Source organism: Bos indicus, chromosome 19 (assembly GCF_029378745.1).
Source record: "Bos indicus isolate NIAB-ARS_2022 breed Sahiwal x Tharparkar chromosome 19, NIAB-ARS_B.indTharparkar_mat_pri_1.0, whole genome shotgun sequence".
NCBI classification, from domain to species: Eukaryota; Metazoa; Chordata; class Mammalia; order Artiodactyla; family Bovidae; genus Bos; species Bos indicus.
In genome coordinates, this window is record NC_091778.1 from 23,563,318 (window position 1) to 23,582,740 (window position 19,423).

At 48.5% G+C, this 19,423-nt stretch overlaps 1 protein-coding gene across 2 annotated transcripts in view; it reads left to right on the forward strand.

Moving 5' to 3' along the window:
- Nucleotides 1-3,574: 3,574 nt before the first annotated feature.
- RPH3AL (rabphilin 3A like (without C2 domains)) overlaps nucleotides 3,575-19,423 on the forward strand; it is a 139,330-nt gene continuing 123,481 nt past the window's right edge. The window contains exon 1 of one of the 2 annotated variants that reach the window (XM_070772811.1): nucleotides 3,575-3,636. The gene's annotated coding sequence lies outside the window, so the exon portion shown is untranslated. Of the gene's footprint in view, nucleotides 3,637-9,713; nucleotides 12,315-19,423 lie in introns of those variants that run through there. The other variant, XM_070772813.1, reaches the window with a different exon arrangement.

The window sequence follows — 19,423 nt, forward strand, 5'->3', positions numbered from 1 at the left end:
CTCCTCTCTAGTCCCCTGCCCTGAAAACTCTTAACTGGTTTCATTTTCCCAGAATCCAGCTCTGTCTGTTCCATTCAGCTAGTTTTCTCCTTGAACCAGTCTGGAAACTCTTCAGGCAGCGAGCCGAGCAGCGCAGGGATTACCCTGCTGTTTCCTCTCCCAGGGATCACTTTCCTTTGTTGCCCGATGTTCCAGAGTCTTGAGTGTTGGTGTTTCATATGTTTGATCTGATATTTTCGTGGCTTCAGGCAAGAAGCTGACTCTGGTCCCTGTTACTCCATCTTGAATGAAGCAGAAGTCTGCGTAAAAACATTCTTTTTTGATTGTGTAATGAATTTGTTCAGCAAATTCAACCTGATGATGTCGAACCAGGAAACAGCCTTGTGTTTTCTTGAGGGTGGAAGGAGGAGAGCTGTCTTCTCTCCCTGCCTTATCTTTTTCCTGCTTTGATCTCCTCTAGATGAGGGTGTCTGAGGGCTTCTCCAGGAGGTCTTATGTGATACAGTCTCTCGCTTCCGTCTTTGGTCCTGCTTCCAGAGCAACATCCTGCAGCCTCTGACTGCGGGGTTGCCTTGCCCCACCGGCCACTTTCTTGGAGAGGAACTTCTTCAAGACAGAACGCAGCTCTCTTCCACAGTTTCTTCTTGGCCTTTAGAAAACTCCCCTGACCAATGACATAGGGTTAACTGGCCCGAATGTTAACAGAGCTATGGTCAAGTGACCCTGTTCTCGGTTCATGTCAGCCCCCAAACTCCAGGAGGCAGAGTCAACTCCCTTAAACTTCTTCTCTCACCATTCGCTGCTCCTGGAGCCACAGAGACGCTCAGCCAGCACCCTCCTGGGCAGTGAGATGTCCCCCTACAGGCACCCTCGATTTCTTAAAGGGGTTTCCTGTTTTGGTTGTCCTGTCATCTGTGAATCCATTTGAAGAAAGAGAAGACAGGCGCTTACTTGGACCAAGGTGAAGAGAGAGAGGAGAGGAGGCCATTCTGAATTTGGCTATGGAGATGCTGGGGGTGGGATGCTCTTTCCCAACTATGAGAAGAGGCACTGGTCAAAAGGAAGGGCCTCATCAACAGAGCTTGGCCATGACATTGGAGAAGAGGCTGTACTGCAGCTCCGGCTGGTCAAGGGTGGTGTGTACCTGTGTATGTTGGCATGTACACATGCAGGGAAGTGTGTGTCCCTCTGCAGTGAACATGACGGAGCCCACCACCAAGAGGATGAGGTTATGTTGGGGGATACGGGAGCGGGGAGGAATGGGTCGGGCCCAGTGTACTGCTTTGCGGGCCAAAGGAATAAACGCCGGGCCAGGAGAGGAGGAAATGGCTTTTTAAGTGAGCTGGGAGGCTGTGCCTCCGCTCCCATGTGAGCTACCCCCGGGGCATGGGGCACAGCCAGACAAATGCTGTTTGTTACAGTCACTGGGACAGGGTGGGAAGACCTGGGGAAACAACAGTTAAGTGAGATGAGTGCAAATTCCCAGTTTGGCCAGAGCCCAGCACAGAGCAGAGGACAAGGAGTGCTTTGCTGAAAGCTCTGACACTGAGGGAAGGAAGACTGGGAGGGTGCTCAATTTGTCTGAACCCCAGAGAGGTACAACTTGGGCCAGGAAGACATGTTACAGGGCGGCCACTTCAGGTCAGTGTAGAAATCTTTTTCCCGTGGCCAGCAGTCCAAAGAGAGCTACGTCATCCCAGAGATGATGAGGGCTCTCTCCCAGGCTACGTAAGGAGTGGTGTGAGTGACTCTTGCCTGGAGGAGGGCTGTGGGGCGTGGGTCGGTGGGCTAGAGCCTATAGAATTGCTACATCCTTGCGGTTTTAGTGTTAGCGAGGTGATGGTGGTGGTGAAATAGTGGAAGTGTTAGTCAGTCATGTCTGACTCTTTGCGACCCCATGGACTGTAGCCTGCCAGGCTCCTCTGTCCATGGACTTCTCCAGGTAAGCATACTGAAGTGGGTAGCTATTCACTTCTCCAGGGGGTCCTCAGGGATCGAACCTGGGTCTTCTGCGTTGCAGGCAGATTCTTTACCACCTGAGCCACCAGGGAAGCCCTGATGGTAGTGAGAGTTATGCTAACAACTCGATTGAGCTCTTCGAGTGAGCCAGGCCTATCATCAGGGGCTTCCCTTGCATGATCTCATTCAATCCTCACGATGGGACTATCACCTTCCCTTTACACATAAAGAAACTGGAGTCTTAGGAGGACTACCCTGGTGGTCCAGTGGCTAAGACTCTGAGTTCCCAATGCAAGGAGCCTGGGTTTGATCCCTGATCAGGGAACTAAATTCCACATGCCACAGCTAACAATCCTGCATGCTGTAATGAAGATCCCACGTGCCACAATTAAGACCTGGTGCAGCCTAAATAAATAAATACATTTTTTAAAAATAAAGAGGGCTTCCCTGGTGGCTCAGTGATAAAGAATCCACCTGCCAATGCAGGAGACATGGGTTCAATCCCTGGTCTGGGAGGATCCCACATGCTGCGGGACAGCTAAGCAATTACTGAGCCCACGTGCCACAACGACTGAGGCTCGTGCTCCAGAGCCCGTGCTCTGCAACAAGAGAAGCCACAGCAGTGACAAGCCCTCACGCTGCAGCTAGAGAGTAACCCCGGCTCTCCACAACTAGAGAAAAGCCCGAGCAGCAACAAAGACCTAAGCACAGCCAATAAATAAATCTAACTATTTCAAAAAATAAAGAAATTGAGGCTTAGCCACTAGCTGCATTGGCGGTATAAATTTAAACAAAGTAAAATGAAATTAAAAAGTCCATCCTCTGTGACCGGCGGTAGGGGACAGCATGGCCAGACGACATTTCCATAGCGGCAGGAAGTTTACTGGACAGTGCTAACTTAGAGAGATTTGCTCACTTACCCGAGATCACTTCTCCCATGGGCACGATCCAGAACCCAAACAGAGGTCTGACCCAGCTACTGGTGGGGGCTGCTCTGTGAGTCCAGAAACCAGGGCTTCCAGGTTTGGTCATCACTCAGCTACCAGTTCTGCAGTTATCTCAGGAAATCAGTTCATAAACAGTTTTTCTGGTCGAACCGTATTCCTGGTAGAGAATGAAGAATAACACGGCACTGTTCTCCACCGCTTCTCACTCACACCCCACCTGCGTAGGAAGCCAGGCACGGGGGGCTCCGAGGGGGTGGAAGTGGAGAACGTGGCAGCCGGGACACAATGCTGATGGGTTTGTGGCTGTTTCCTTTAATGACGGTGGCAGGTTGCCTCAGCCTGTCCTTTGTCCATCGGTGGAGCGTTCATTCATTCAACAAACACACGATGAGCCACAGCAGGTGTCGGGTGCTGTTTCAGGCCCCAAAAGTCATACCTGCCCTCCTTTTGCCTCCTGGGGTGGTTAGAATGGATCTTTGAGGGCTTTAGGGACTTGGAACTGCTTAGGAAACAGACAATGATGTGTGTTACTCAGAAACAGCAAAGGGCCGTCGAGACGGGTTCCATGGCGAGGACAGCCATCCAGAGGGGCCCTGGCCTAAGGGGTGATCTCAGGCACCCTCGGGTCCCGGGCCGGGGCGGGGCGGGGCGGGGCGGGACGGGGGCCGCGTTCTCGCGGCCGCCGCCAGAGGGCAGCCGGGGAGCGCGCCGGAGGCCGGCCGGACCCCAGGTAAGTCTGGCTCCCGGGGGGCCGCCCCTCTTTCGGGGCCCGGTCTGGGAGCGCCGGGGCGTGTGTGTGTCTCGGTGGCGGGGACCGTGGGGGACCACGGGGGCGCGCGGGGCGGCCCCGGAGCGGCAGGCGGGCCGCGGGAGCTGTGGCGCGCGGGCCAGGGGCGCGTGCAGGGCCCGAGCCGCGCTCCTTCCCACCCTCCCTCCCTCCTGCCTGGCTCGGAGCCCAGGACTGGTCTCGAGCGGCTCGGGTCAGTGCCTGGGCCCGGGTCCGGGCCCGGCCCGGTCCCCAGAGCGCCTGGTGCTCGGCGACCTGGCCACAGCCTGCCTGGGCCCTCGGGGGTCCCGTAGGCGCCCGCGCTCGTGGGTGGGTGGGGGCGCCGGACGGGTAGGGGCGGCCGAGCTCCGGGGAGTGAGCGAGTGGGCGGTCGAAGGCGGCGGCGGACGGCAGGCGGCGCTGGGGCTAGCGCTCCGGGCGAGCGCGTCAACAAGTGCAGTGTTTACCGAGCGCCTGCGGGGCGCGCACGTGGGCGGGAGGGGCCCCGGGGTCGCCGGCACCTACCGACCTAGCGGGGAAGACGGGCACCACCCCTCTGCGCTCGGCCTCGCCTTTGGTGAGGGTCCCACGCTCCCGATGATGAGCGTGGGCACCCGAGTGGGCCTGGGCCCTGGCCATTGGCGCTTTCACCCTGGGTTAGGTAGTCAGGAGTGGGAATCAGATGGCATTCGGTGCCCAAGAGGGCGGGATGGAGGTAGCTGTCACTGGCCAGACAAGATTCCTCACCCTGCGCACCTTTCAGCCTGAAAATCCTGTCCAGGGTTTTTTTCTGGTCTCCCCCAAACCCTGCTCCCAGTAGTCGGGCCCACCTCTGATTTTCTCAGGGTTAAGGTTTGGAGGAAGTGTAGAAATCCATCCGGGGAGCCTCCCTGCCTTCAGAATGAAGGATCTGTACTCACAGGGATGCCCTGTGACACCTGTGCTGTGGGGGTAGAAGCCCCCTTTCGTGGGCTGCAGCCAGGGCTCTGCTGGGAAGTCTGGAATTTTGTCCCCTGCCTACTGCTCAGAAGGCTGAGAACCTGATTATCCTGTTTGTGCTGTCTGTGATACCCGCAGCCCTGGAGGTGGCCCTGGGCAGAGGTGTGAGGCAGGAGGTGGAAATACATCCTTTGTGAGTTCAGGGGCCCAGGGGGTGAGGGGGTCGGGGGGAACGCACGATCCCCCAGCATTTGGAGGTCTGGGATTGTCTGGGACTGTCAGAGTGTCCCTGGACGCCCTGGTAGGAGCATTGGAGGGGCCAGGGCTGCAGTCTAGTCTCTGCCTCTCCACGTGCCCGCCCCCCCGCCCCCAACCCCACACCTGGAGAGACTGTGCCTGTCTGCACGTGCCCTTCCATCCTCCTGCTTCTGACATCCACTTGGCCTCCCATCTCTTGTTGGGGAAGGGAGGGAACACAAGCACCAGAGCTGTAAGCTTGGTTTCTCGTTTCTCTCACTTGCATCTTCCCGACAAGCGCTCTGCACCTGCTGCCTGCCTCTTGGCGCTACGCCTCCCCTCTTAATCCTGCTGCCCAGCTGCTGGCCCCACCACGTTGCTAAAGCTGCTTCCTTGGAAGCCAGCTTGTTTCCAAACACTTGATTTTTTTTTTCCCTCTCGCCTCATCCCGCTGCCATCCCTTCTGCCCGGGAGGTGGGCTGCTGTGTGCCCGTGCCCTGTTTGCAGTCTTCTCTGCTGTCATTTCTCTCCTGGTTTTGTTCTTCTTTCTCCATCATTCCTTCTTCTCTTCTGAGGCCCCTTCCCTCTTTGCTGGGATGTTTTGAGAGGCCCATGTTTATCTTCTCAGAGAACTCGCTTTGGAAGCTGTCAGGGAATCCCCCTCACCCTAAGATTCTAGTCCTTGGCCTACCTCCTGGAATGCCCAGTGACACCCGAAGATCACCATGTCCTCCTGACTCCCCAGCAGTAGGAGGGGAGTCCTGCCCCTCTGTCACTCTCTTTTCCCTAAAGTGTCTTGCCGCTCCTGCCCTTTTGTAACCAGGCTTCTGCTCCAGGCCTCGAAAGTCTCAGGCCAGAGTTCAGAGGCCCCTTTGGCTGATCTGATGCCAGAATCCTTTCCAGCCCCCACAGTCCATCTGGCGTGTCACCTGTAGCCTGATGGCTCCGGGATGACTGCGGCCTTACCCTGTCTGCATTCTCCCCTGGGAAATCTTCAGAGGTTTCCGGCCTCCTCCCGCACAGAGATCAGCTCTTTCACCTCCTGTGGTTCCCAGTCATGTGGCTTCACCCCCTGAAACCAATTTCCAGTCCCCAGACTGCTTCTCTCCCTACCATGGTCAGCCCTCTCTGCCTTAGTCTGGAGGACACAGCTCAGAAGATGTTTTTCCGGGAAAGCTTTGCCTCTCTCAACCCCGCCGGGGGCTCCTCTCCTGGCCTTCCCACTCCACCATGCCCATGAGACCACAGCTGTCTGTCTGCTGATCACAGGTCCCTTTGTGTCCCTGAAGCCTGTTGCCTTCCTCCAGGGTCCCCAGGACCGTGTACCCAGTTGACTCAATAAAGGAATTTCTCCCCTTAATCTCCAAGGACATCTCCGGCCATCCTTCAGTTGTTTAGTCGCTATATTGTGTCCAGCTTCTTTGCGACCCCAAGGACTGTAGCCCGCCAGGCTCCTTTGTCCATGGGATTTTCCAGGTAAGAATACTGGAGTAGGTTGTCATTTCCTTCTCCAGGGATGGAACCCGAGTCTCCTGCATTGCAGGTAGATTCTTTACCACTGAGCCACTGATTCACATCCCACCTCTCTCCTGGTCTGTTCAAGTCTTCTGGATTACCACTGGCCCGCACTCCCGCTGGTCTTACAGATGGATTCATTACAGTTTGTGCCACCCCATTTAACACTTTGTTCTCTGCTATTAGCCTCCAGTTGTATCACGGGTGTAAGAGATGCTCTTCCAGTGCTTATTCATAGCAGCTGTTTGTTGAGTGGTCAGTATGTACCAGATGTGTGCTGATCTTTCCAAGAGATTCCTCGAGTGTGTTATCTGTGCGGCCCCCAGAGGGGTAGGCGCTAGGACTCTGGTTCTCATTCTGCCCATGAGGACACAAACCCAGTGAGGTCCAGGGACCGGCCCAAACCACACACTTGAGGGTGGGCAGAACAGAGGTTGGAACTCAAGTCTGACTTGCAAGATTGTTTGATCCTGGGGTTTGCTGTTTGTCTAGGAAAGCATACGCTTCAGGCCAGGGAGCGTGTTACAGGTCTTCACGGCATCTGGCCCAGGATGTCCTGATGGTGGTCAGCTGGTTGCTTGGGACTTTACTGGACTCCAGGAAAGGACTTTGTAATAGAACAGATGCCTGATGGTGGGACCAGTGCCTAAAGGAGGCTGTGACAACTGCCCCCAGAGGCCTTCGAAACACACTGTGTGTGTGTTTGTGAATGTGTGTCTTGTCTGTGTGTCTCAAGTAAGAGTTGTGGAACACAGAACCCCAAGGAGCCCTCAGGTCGTTTCTGTCCCTTAGGACACCTTTAAGTGCTTTTCTTATTTGGTAAACAGAAATCAGCCCCACCCCCAACAGAACCACCTTCAACAAAGTTTCCTTAGGAGCTGTCCTTCCCTTTCCTCCACAGGTCACTGTCATATGAAAATGAGTTCCTGATGTGAAATACAGTTGCCATGGCAACGAGTAACGGGAGGCCCCGAGTCTCTTGCTCCTAGGTCTCTGCACCGTAGGCTTCTAGGAGCTTTTTCTATCTTTGTCGTCTAAAATAATGAAATATTCCACTTGACTCTCCTTTTGCGTGGACATTTAGAACATTTTTTTTTTTTTTCCAGACAGTGATTTCTGGGCACCTTTAATGCCCCAGCAGCTTGTCACCAGGCTGCTTGGCACACCATTAATAGTGACCCCGGATGAAGCCTCTGGTTTAGGTCACATTTTGAATGAAATTCAGTGCCTTGTGGGTAAAAGGACAGTGACCGTGGCCTGCACGCATCCTTGATGGCTGGAGAGGCAGAGGGAAAGAGCATGGTCTGGTGTCAGGAGGGCTTATTAGAGCAATTGTTTTTTTTTTGATTGTGCCTCGCATGGCATGCAGAATCTTAGTTCCCTGACGAGGGATAGAACTCATGCCCCTGCATGGGGAATTTAGAGTCCTAACCTCTCGACCACCAGGGGATTAGTGAGGGCTTTTTGGTACAACTCTGTCCCAGTTGGAGGTGGTGAGATTGTTTGTCTTTAGTTAGTGTCTCCTCTTATGTCAAAGCTGCTCCTGGCAGGGGTACCCAGATTCGGGTACCTTGGGGTGCCAAGAAAGACAGGGTGCCTTTGACTGTAATCATAGCTGCTACCTTTGATGGGTGCTTATTTTGTGCAGACCTTGTTCCTTTATTTGATCTTCAACCAAATGCAGGTAGATAGAAGTACTATTGTTGCCCCCATTGTACAGGTAAGAAAAATGCACAGAGAGGTTAAGTGCTTGCGCACGGATGCGCAGCAAGTAGGTGACGGACCTGGGCTTTAGTACTAGGAAGTCTGACGCCTGTGGCCAAACCTCTTCACGTGGAGCCACGTTGATGGTGGACAGACTGCGTTTAAAGAATGAAAGGGTGAGTTGGAGAGGCAGAGCACATTGGCTTTCTCTAGATTTGATTTAAAGCAGTCGTTTTCAACTTCTTACGTCTCGTGAGAGGCAGAAGGCTGCAGTGAAAAGTCATGTACTAGAATGTTCACAGCAGCTCTATTTGTAATTGCCACAAAACTGGCAATCACCCAGTGTCCATAGGCAATGGCGTGGACAAATAGAACACTGAATAGACAAGAGAACCCTGTACCACACAACAGTCCGCAGCCACACAAAACAACGGGGAAGGGTCACACAGACACTGTTGAGCAAAGGCACCAGACAGAAAAAGAGCACAGCCCTTAGGTAGGATCCCGCTTACCCCATGTGCAAAGAAGGCAGGTTGAGTATAAGGTTTGGAAGTCAGGCTGGTAGTTCCCAGGGGCACAGGGAAGGCTTAGAGGCTGGTGATGTTCAGTTTCTGTGTCTTGGGTGTTGGTCACATACCATGTTCATCTTTTCAAGATTCACCAATTTGTTGTGTGTACTTGTGTGTTTGTGTGGGTCTATGATACTTGAATAAAATTTACCAAAACAGAAAAAGGCAGCAGTGACCCTCAATCCAATGAATACTCACCCTCCAGTCCCTCCTGGGGGCCATACCCTTGACACTGGACCTGGAATCTTGGATTTCTTTTGAGAGGTGGGAGGTGATACGAGGATGGGCACCCAGGTTCTGGGGATGTGGGAGCAGGACCAGGGCCCACTCTGGCTTTCTCCTGTCCCCCTCTCTTTCACTGGGTATGCGGAGAGCTTACTAAGCTAGGAGGTGGCTCGTTGGGTTCTTGCCAAGTTCATGAAGCGGCCTGGCGGTAAGGGAAGTGAAGTGAATCCCCTGCTGCCCGGGGTCTGTCGTTTGGCCTGGAGAAACAGCAGAATCTGGCTGGTGCTGCAGTCCTTTGCACGGACATCCTCACTGCTCCACAGCCAGGCGCTGCTTGCAGAACATCAGCATTTCAAGGACTGCGCCAGCCTGGAAAGTGAGCGGCATTCACTGGGCAATGAGCTCCTCCTTCCACATGGCAGTTATATGCTGCTAAAAATACTGGAGCACCTTATGTAAGACCGCAGTCACGGAGTTAGCACCTTATGTAAAAGCACTTAGTCTATCACGGACAATGAATCAGTCAGGTGTTGTAACCGTGGTGGGGGTCATCACGGAGTTGGTGGTTGGCTTGCCTGGTGAGGAGGGTGAACGATTGTCAATACCCATGGCTGCCTGACTCACTCCTGCCTGACTCACTCAGCTGCACTCACACCTAATTTATGGGTTGATGCTTTTTTTTTAATTTTAAACATCTTGATGCATTTTCATCTTTGGGCTTGGCCCATCCAAGAAGAAGGGGAAGAGAGCAACAGAAGATGAAATGGTTGGATAACATCACCGACTGAATGGACATAAGTTTGAGCAAACTCTGGGAGAATAGGGAAGAACAAGGAAGGCTGGCGTGCTGCAGTCCACGGAGTTGCAAAGAGTCAGACACGAGTTAGTGGCCGAACAACAACATCCAAGCAGTTGAGTTGATACCAGGGTTTGTACAGTTTCTCTTTCTCAGCCCTCATCCCCTTTCATTTACTGGTAGAGCATCCTTTGATTCACAGAAGCTTGGAAGGGCCTCTTCCCCATTTAAGAGTCTTCTCCATGAGAAGCCAGGAAGGTGGCCTTTGGCTTCTGTGCTGCCAATGACCATGGCAGCCCATCTCATGGTTGGATGGTGATTTGAATAGTTAAAGATCAGTGGAGCAAAATCAAGTGCAGAATATGCCAGGTAGGCTGAAACACTGAGCTGAAACTGACAAGACATTTCACGGGGATCAGGTTTTTAAAACCTTGGGATCTAAGGCTTGGGCAGCAATTAGGCAGGACCTGTTAGAGTAAAACAGCATCTGCCCTACATCACAGGGATTTTCCTTCTCAGGATCTGCCCTAAAGGAAGCCTGGTGTGTGTGCACAGGTGGAAAGTTCTAGGATGGCCTTTGTGGCGGTTTGCAGTCTGAAGTGAAAAACTGTTACACATTTGAATGTTTGCCTGTGGTGGAATAGTTTCAGCTACATCAGCTCACATTTTCATACCTGGGAGTCTTATGCAGCTTTGAGAAAGAATTGGTTGGGTCTTCCTATAACAATAATGATGAATCTCTAAGATTATAAGGTGAAGAAAGCAAATTTCAAAGTGATAAGTACATTATGATGCCTCTTAGAGAGATGTTTTCACATAGTCCGCTGTACTTTATATGAATACAGATCGTGATGACACAGCAGGTAAAGAATCTGCCTGTAATGCAGGAGACACGAGTTCCATCCCTGGGCGGGGAAGATCCCCTGGAGGAGGAAATGGCAACCCACTCCAGTATTCTTGCCTGGAAAATTCCGTGGACAGAGGAGCCGGCGGGCTCTACAGTCCATGGGGTCGCAAAGAGTCGGACTCAACTAAGCACACCCAAGTATCACAAGTAAATATATATAACATATACCTACATGTAAAAGCATATTAAAATGTCCATAAAAAGGCACTCCAAACTTACAATAGCTATTATGCACAGGGAAGGGCACCAGCATTTGGTGTGTGTGTGTGTGTGTATGTGTTGGGGGGATGATCAAAGAGAAATTTCACCTTCTCTGTGATATTTAAACTTTTAAAAACAATTTCATTGATGTATAATTTAAATACCTGAAGTCATCCATTTTAAGTATACAATCTGTTTTAAATTTTTTAAAGGGAAAGTAATTATATGATTAAAAATTAATGTCTAATTTACCCCCCTCTTCCTGATCTAAGAAGTCTTCCTCCATTCATCCCTGAGTCCTGGGTGGATCGTGACACAAAGTTCACTGTTCGGTGCTTTGCATTTTGTGGCAGCTCATAGAGATAGAAATTCTTCCCTCTTTTGAGCTGAGATCTGCCTCTTTGTCATTCTGGGTCTGGGTCTGTCTCTTTGGAGCCATATCAAATAAATCTTCCCTCTTCCATTGTTGTTCAGTGGCTAAGTCATGTCTAATTCTTTGGAACCCCATGGACTGCAGGACACGAGGCTTCCCTGTCCTTCACCATCTCCCAGAGCTTGATCAAACTCATGCCCCTTGAGTCGGTGATGCCATCCAACCATCTCGTCCTCTGTTGCCCCCTTCTCCTTTTGCCCTCAATCTTTCCCTGCATCAGGGTCTTTTCCAATGAGTCGGCTCTTCGCATCAGGTAACTAAAGCATTGGAGCTTCAACCCTTTTCCACGGGGAAGAATTTTCACTGGTGCAAGAGTCTCATCATGCCTGCCTCCTCTGGGGAGAAGGACTTGCCTCTGTTTGGGGTTCCTGGTGATACGGATCACACTCTAGGCTTGCAGGACACCTTGCTCATCAACCGTCCTCCTAACGTTTTGCAGAACTGGACCCTCTGTCTCGGATATTGCTTGACCACGACGTGACACTTTTTAAAAACAACAGTCATTTTGTTGAATCTTAGAAGGAGTTCATATCCATTTTAGAAAATTTAGAAACATACAAAAGCACAAAGAAAAATATTAACATCTGTGATTCTCAGCCTCCAGCGATAAACATGTTTAATGTTTAAAATTTGAGATCATTCTGTATCAGTGATTTTCTAACCTATGTTTTATTTAACATTTACTTACCCATAGGAATAGTGACTGTCATCTATGTAACACATTTTCTTCTCAATCTAGTGTTTGTTTTTCTATTACCACTTTTAAACATAGAGAAGTTTCTGATGTTTATGTGGTATTGTGGACTGAATGTTTGTGTTCTCCTGAAATGCACATGTTGAGGCCCTAATTCCAATGTGATAGTATTGGGAATGGGGTGTTTGGGAGGTATTTAGGGTTAGACAAGGCCATGAGGGTGGGGCCCTCATGATGGAATTAGTGCCCGTATAAGAAGAGATGGCCGAGAGCTCTCTCTTTCTCTCTCTGTCCTGACACATGTCCTGAGGAAAGGCCACGTGGACACACAACAGGAAGGCGGCTGCCTCCAGGCCAGGAAGAGAGCCCTCACCAGGACCTGAATTGCCTGGCACCTTGACCTTGAACTGTGAGAAATAAAGGTCTGTTCTGTAAGCTGCCCCGTTTATGATATTTTGTTTTTGTAGCCCCAGCAGATTGATGCATGTGGTTAGTCCTTTTATGATTTATTCCCTTGCGTTTGGATTTGAAATGTCTCTCCCACCCCAAGCTCAGGTAAGTATTCACCTGTATTTTCTTCTAGTTCTTTATATGGTGTCAGCTTTTCCATTTAGCTCTCTCTTTTACATTCAACTCTAATTCTACCAAACTTTATTTTGGTTTAGGTATAAAAGCCTGATTTTATTTCTTTCCAAATTGTGCACCAGTTTTTTTTTTTTGGTTCAATTGCTTTTCCTACCACTTGTATTTGAAATTTAAACTTAAGGGACTTCCCTGATGGTTCAGTGGTTAAGACTCCATGCTTTTAATGCAGAGGGCATGGGTTCGATGCCTAGTCAGGGAACTAAGATCCCACATGCTGTGTGGCGCTGCTAAAAAAAATTTTTTTTAAATTTCTTTGGACTATTCAGTTGACCCTTGAACATGTGTTTGAACTCTGTGGGTCTACTTACGCATGGATTTTTTTTTTTTTTTTCACTAAAGAAGTACTATCATACTACATAACCCATGGTTGGTTCAATCTGTGGATGCAGAACCATGGATATCGAGGGCTGACTGTAAAGTTATAAGGGAATTTTCAAAAGCATGGGAGTTGATGCCCCGGACACCACCCTCCACTGTACTCACGGTCAATTGTACATGTTATTCAAAATTCAAAAAGGCAAAACATGAGCATCTCCCTCCCCTCTTTTCCCTTAGCCTCCCAGGTCCAATAACCTGTGTTACTAGGTTAATAGATTTTGGTCTTGGATGCTAGATTTCCTTCCTCCTTCCCCCAACTGACTCTAAATGTTAGCTTTATTATCATGCACAAAATATGAACTTCTAGGTTTCCTCATTTTTCATTAACTGACCTCTTTTTCTTCCCCCATCTTAGTTCCCTGACCAGGAATTGAACTTGCACCCCTTGCATTGGACACTCAGGTTGTTAACCACTGAACCACCAGGGAGATCCCACTATCACACTTTTTAAATTATGACTTTTCATAGTTAGCCCCTGGAAGTACAGATCCTTTCTCAACAGTCCCTTGGTTACATTTGCCCATTTATTCATTCTTTCCTATGAAATTTATAATCATTTTATTGCTCTTCTGCACATACCATTAGAATCTAATTTAGAATGATATTAAATTTATAAAATAATAATGATAGTGAGTTTTCCTCTCTAGAAATATAGTCTGTCCCATATTGATTGATGTCTTCCTGTCATTCTCTCTTTTTTTATAGCACTCACTAAAGTTTCATAGATTTTTTATGAGGGTTGTGAACATTTCTTGTCAAGTTTGTTCCTAGGAGTTTTATGTTTCTTGTTGCTAGGGAATATGATTATTTCCCCCCCGCCCCCAGTCTTTAACTGGAAATTGTTGGACTATAAGAAAATATTTGATTGAAAAATCATTGTGAAATAGATCTATATGCATATAAAACATATATGTACAGTTTAAAGAATAATAAAGCAGGCGGCTTTCCAGGTGGCTCAGTGGTAAAGAGTCTGCCTGCCAATTCATGAGCCGTGGGTTTGATCCCTGGGTCAGGAAGATCTCCTGGAGAAGGAAATAGCAACTCACTCCAGTATTCTAGCCTGGGAAATCCCATTGACAGAGGAGCCTGGACTGCAGTCCATGGGGTCGCAAGGAGTCAGCAACAACAATAAAGCAGGCATGTGCCCAGCTAATGGAAGAAACAGTATCAACAGCCCTTTGGAAATTGCTTTTATGCCTTTCTTCACATGTGACCTGCACTCTCCTCATCCCCAGGGGATACACTAACCTGAATTCTCTCTTATCATTATTAGCTTGCTATTCTCTATTGCTTTACCATGTAGGTTTATGTCTTTAACAGTGTGTTTTTAAAGTTTGTATACTTTTCACCTTTTATAAATGGAATCATGCTGTATTCCATTTTTTCATTGATCCATGTGTGTGTTCTTGAGATTCATGCTGGTATGTGCAGTTACAGTTCATTCCTTTCTCTTTTTTTTAACTGCTGCTGCAAAGTGATCCAGTTTTTATCCCCCTCCACTTATTGATGGACATTTGCGTTGTCTCCACTTTTCCTTGCTGTTACCACGGTTCTTTTCGGTGTGTTTCTCTAGGATGTATAGAGCAGAATCACAGGGTCGCAGGCTGTATGTTATCTTCTTTCTTGGTTCTCTCTCCAGCCCTGGACAAGAGGGCTTGTTGCTCTATGTCCTCATCATCTTTAGTATCATCCACACCTTTAGCTCCTGCCACTCTGTTAAGAGTGAGCCAGTATCTCACTGTGGTTTAAACTGTTGTTTTGATGATTACTGCTCAGATGGAATGTGTTTACGGGCTATGGGTTGACTCATTTACACACCCATACTTTTCTTTACCCATTTTTTTCCTATTAGGTTATTGCCAGTTCTGATACTAATCCTTTGTTTATTATGTGGTGCAATACTTGGTGTGTGGCTGACTTATTCACCATCTTAATAGCATCTTTTGATGGATGAAACTGTCAAATACTTCAGCAAGCTTATCATTAACTGGATCTCAGTATTTGTTTATTCTTTTCTTTTGTGGTAAAGTGTGCATAACAGTGAAATATACAGATCTTATGTGTGTCATCAGAAGAGCTCAGATAAAAGCATATCCCCATGCAAGCCAGACCCCTTTCAAAACAGAGAACATGACCATCACCCTAGAAAGGTCCCTCGTGCCTCTTCCCAGGCAATCCTTTCCCGGCTTCCTTAGAAGCAACCATTCTGATTTTTTTTCCAGATCAGTTTTGCTCATGCTAGAACTTCATATAGATGGAATCACATGTACTCTTTTGTCAAGGCTTCTTTCACTCTGACTTGACATCATGTTTTAGGGTTCTTCCCTGTTGTATGTGTACAAGTTGTTGTTCAGCTGCTAAGTCACGCCTGACTCTGATCCCATGGACCACAGCCCGCCAGGCTCCTCTACCCTCCACTGTCTCCCAGATTTTGCCCATATCCATGTTCATTGAGTCAGTGATGCTATCTAACCATCTCATCCTCTGTTTCCCCCTTCTCTTTTTGCCTTCAATCTTTCCCAGCATCTGGGTCTTTTCCAATGAGTTGGCTCTTGTGTGCATCAGTAGTTGCTTCCATTTTTTTTTTTTTAGTTTTAGTTGCTTCCTTTTTATTGCTGAGCAGTATTCCACTGTCTGAATATGTACTATTTGCTTATCCATTTACCTGTTCATAGAGCCTCAGACTGTTTTTAGTTTTAGGCTATTATAAATGGAGTGGCCATAAGTATTCTTGCTGATTTATGTTTTCCATTTTATGTATTATTTCTCTTCCAGGTTTTACTTGTATTAGGGGTGGAATTGCTGGTTAGGTGTAACTTTGTGCTTTATTGATGTGTAAGATCCATACAGGGGACTTCCTTGGTGGTCCAGTAGCTAAGACTTCACCTTCCAATGCAGAGGATGCTAGTTCAATCCCTGGTTGGGGAGCTGAAATCCAACATGCCTCTCGGAGGAAAAACCAAAACATGAAACGGAAACAATATTGTAACAAGTTCACTAAAGACTTTAAAAATGGTCCACATTAAAAAAAAAAAAAATCTTAAGATCCGTTCAGAAAACAGCATAAACTCTAAATATATTGCTTGTCTAAATTTTTACAAAGCAAGCACAGCTAGGTAGCCATCACCCAGGTCAAGGGGTGGGATGTTTACCCAAGCTGGGCTACTCTGCTGGATCATTCTTTCTGGGATCTGAAATCTAAGCAGAGTGAAGCAGGAAGGGAAAGGATATTGGAGCCTCTTATTCTCGCGGTAGCAGCTGATTAGACCTTGAGGCTCAGACCCTATAGCTGCCAGGGTTCTTGTCTTCCATGTCAGGATCTTTAGCCTTCCCATTATTTCCCAGCTATGAGGTATCCCGTCAGTAAATCCCTTTCTGCTTAAGTCAGCCACACCTGGTTTCTGTTGCTTGCAATCCAAGAATCCTGTTTTGTGCCGTGTGCCCCACAGATAGCACCAAAAATTTGGTGGAACGTGTCTGTCCTATTGCTAAAACTCAGAGTAGAAGCTGTCTTTAACCAATCCTTAAATTTTAAAAAGAATTGTATTTATTTATTTATTGGCTGTGCTGGTCTTCGTAGCTGTGAGGGCTTTTCTCTAGATGCAGAGAGCAAGGGCTACTCTCGTTTCAGTGCGTGGGCTTCTCGTGGTGGTGGCTTCTCTTGTTGCAGAGCAGGGCTCTAGGGTGCGTGGGCTTCAGTGGTTGCTGCACATGGACTCAGTAATTGTGGCTCTGAGGCTCTGTGGTGCCCGGGCTTAGCTGCTCCAAGGCACATGGAATCTTCCCAGGCCAGGGATCAAACCTGTGTCTCTTGTACTGGCAGGTGGATTCTTTATATTGAGCCACCCGGGAAGCCCAGTCCTTGAATTTTTCCATGACCCCATTTGAGCCCATAATTCCTGGGCTGATGTGACAAGGTGACCTCTCAAACAAGTAGTCACTTTACCTCTAACTTTTAAAAGTATGAGGCAAATCTACTTCAAGCAAATCTACTTCAAAGCTTTGGGCTTGGTGAAGGTTGTTTCCCCCCGCCAACCTTAAATTTAGTTCCCAGTTTTGAAACAATTTTCTCTCGGTCCCCAGTGGAAAGTTAATAGAGAATGCTGGCTTAATGTAGGTGACGTGTAGGAGTGTCTATTATTTTCCGAACTTCATTTTCGGAAACCAGTTTATTTCTCTTCGATGTAGAGGGCGGGTTGAGGGGGGTTAGATGAGGGAGTGTTCGGTACTGTAATCAGAAAACAAGGGCTAGATCCCGAGTTCTTTTGCACCATCCTGCAGGGACCCTTCCCCTAAGAAAGCTCGACTTGGAAATTATTCTGCTTTAAGTGCAGCCTCATTTACAAGTAAAAAAGAATTGTCTTCTGGTTTCTTTTTTTAATGTCATCAAATCACGCGGATTAGTGACAGGGAACGACCCAATTTCAACTGGTCTAAGCGTCGTCGGCGCTTGTCCTCATTAATGTCAGGGTGTGGGCAGGTGTTTGATCAGGGGACGGTGCCATGAGTTAGATTCTCCAAGAAAAGGTCAGAGATGAATGCAAAATTCTAACTCCAAATGGTGGGAGATCAGCCCAGGCCACATCTTAGAGCAGCCACTGAGCTGCTGTCCGTGTTTCCCAGGTTTCATTCCTTTGCTTCTCTTGAGTCTGTTCCTGCGGTGACCTCTCCCTGCCGGTTCTAACCCTGCTGGTGGTTTTCCTCATTTGCAGAAGTCACTGCTTAGGGGCTGATGACCCCAACCTGGACTCGAAGACCTTTATCCTACTTCCTGGGCTTGTTAGGACCTTCCATTTTCTACTTGAGCATGGCAGAAAGTGGATGCAGTTCTTGAACACGTGATCTCTGCATTGGCAGAGTTCTGCGGAGCAGGTTACTAGCTGCTTTGAGCATCTTGCTTGGCCAGAGCTGCAGGTGACTGTGGACATCGTGGTGGCTCTGCCAAAGTCATTTTCGCGGGTTGAGAGCCTTATGAGGGCACCACACGGAGTAGGGTTTCCGTTTGTGGCGACTTTCTCACACGTGGCCATATAGCGTCTTGATTTAGTGTTATTAGTTCATGACAGCCATTTTCCAACAGGTGCAAGAGATGCTCCCCCACCAAGGGGAACCTCTTCTTGCTTCCTGTAAAAGGACCTTGTGGGCTGGGATGCAGGTTTGGGTGTCATGTGGTAAGCTGGGTCACCCCTGACAGAGTGATGGGGGATAATTTAGTGAAGGGGGAAAGTGGGGAGTGAGAGGTCCCTGTATGGAATCTAAAATGCCTATGCAGGGACTTCCCTGGTGATCCAGTGGCTAAGGCTCTGCGCCCCCAAAGCAGGGGGCCTGGGTTCCATCCCTGGTCAGGGACCTAGCTCCCACATGCCGCAGCCAAGACCCAGCACAGCCAAATAAATAAATAAACATATATTTAAAGATGAAGACTTAAAACCAGTAGCCTTCTTCCACTTTAAGAAACTAGGGGGAAAAAAGAGCAAACTAAATCTAAAGCAAGCAGAAGGAAAAAAGTAATAAAGATTAGAGCACAAAATAAGGAAATAGAGAAAATACCGCATATTATGTGATTCCATTTCTATGAAATGTCCAGAATATGCAAACCTATGGAGACAGAAAGTAGATTCGTGGTTTCCCGGGGCTGAGGAGAGGGAGGGATGGGGAATGACCGCTAATGGGTACAGGGTTTCTTTCGGGGCTGATGAAAATGTTCTAGAATGAGATGGTGGTAATGGTTGTATAACTGTGAATATACTAAAACCGCTGAATTGTACATTTTAATAGGGTGAAGTTTATAGTACATAAGTTAAATTGCAATAATGATGTTAATAAAAAGAATAAAAAGAGGCAATTGGGTAAAAGGGGGTTGGGGAGAGGCAGAATCAGGGGAAGCATTCTCCCGGAAGGAGTATCAGGGTGTCTGTAACCCCAAGGGGAAAGAGTGTAATGTGTTACAGAGGCCCTGCGTGGGCTGGGCTGGCGTGGGCAGTCTTCAGTTTTATCATCAGAATAGTAGAAAGTCACTGGGGGGTTTCCATGGATGGTTTCATAGGTGCTTTCTCTTCCCTGGGCATTTCCACCTGGGGAAAATGGCCCCTCCGTGAACTCCTAAATTTGCATCTTTTTATTCCAGAGAGCAGTTGAATTGACTTCACTCTCTTAGCCAATTTCCTAGCTTCTCAAAGAAGGGACCTCAATATGCCAGTTTGGGCTGAGGACACCTCTAGAAGACTCAGCTGGTGGTTTCCCTAATGGTTCCAAATGGCTGGCATTTCGAAGAGCTCTTTGTGACTATGTGATGCAGACAGATTGGAGAGGGCCAGGAGTGGATTTAGGAGGCATCTGCGGCAGCCCAAGTGAGAAAAACCTGCCCATCAGGGAGGTTATAGTTCAAGGTCACCCCACTAGATGGAGCCAGACCTGAGTCCCTCTGGTACTGCAACCCCTTCTCTCACGGGCCACTGATTTGCATCCCCACTGCCAGGTAGTCTTATGGAGAAGGCAATGGCACCCC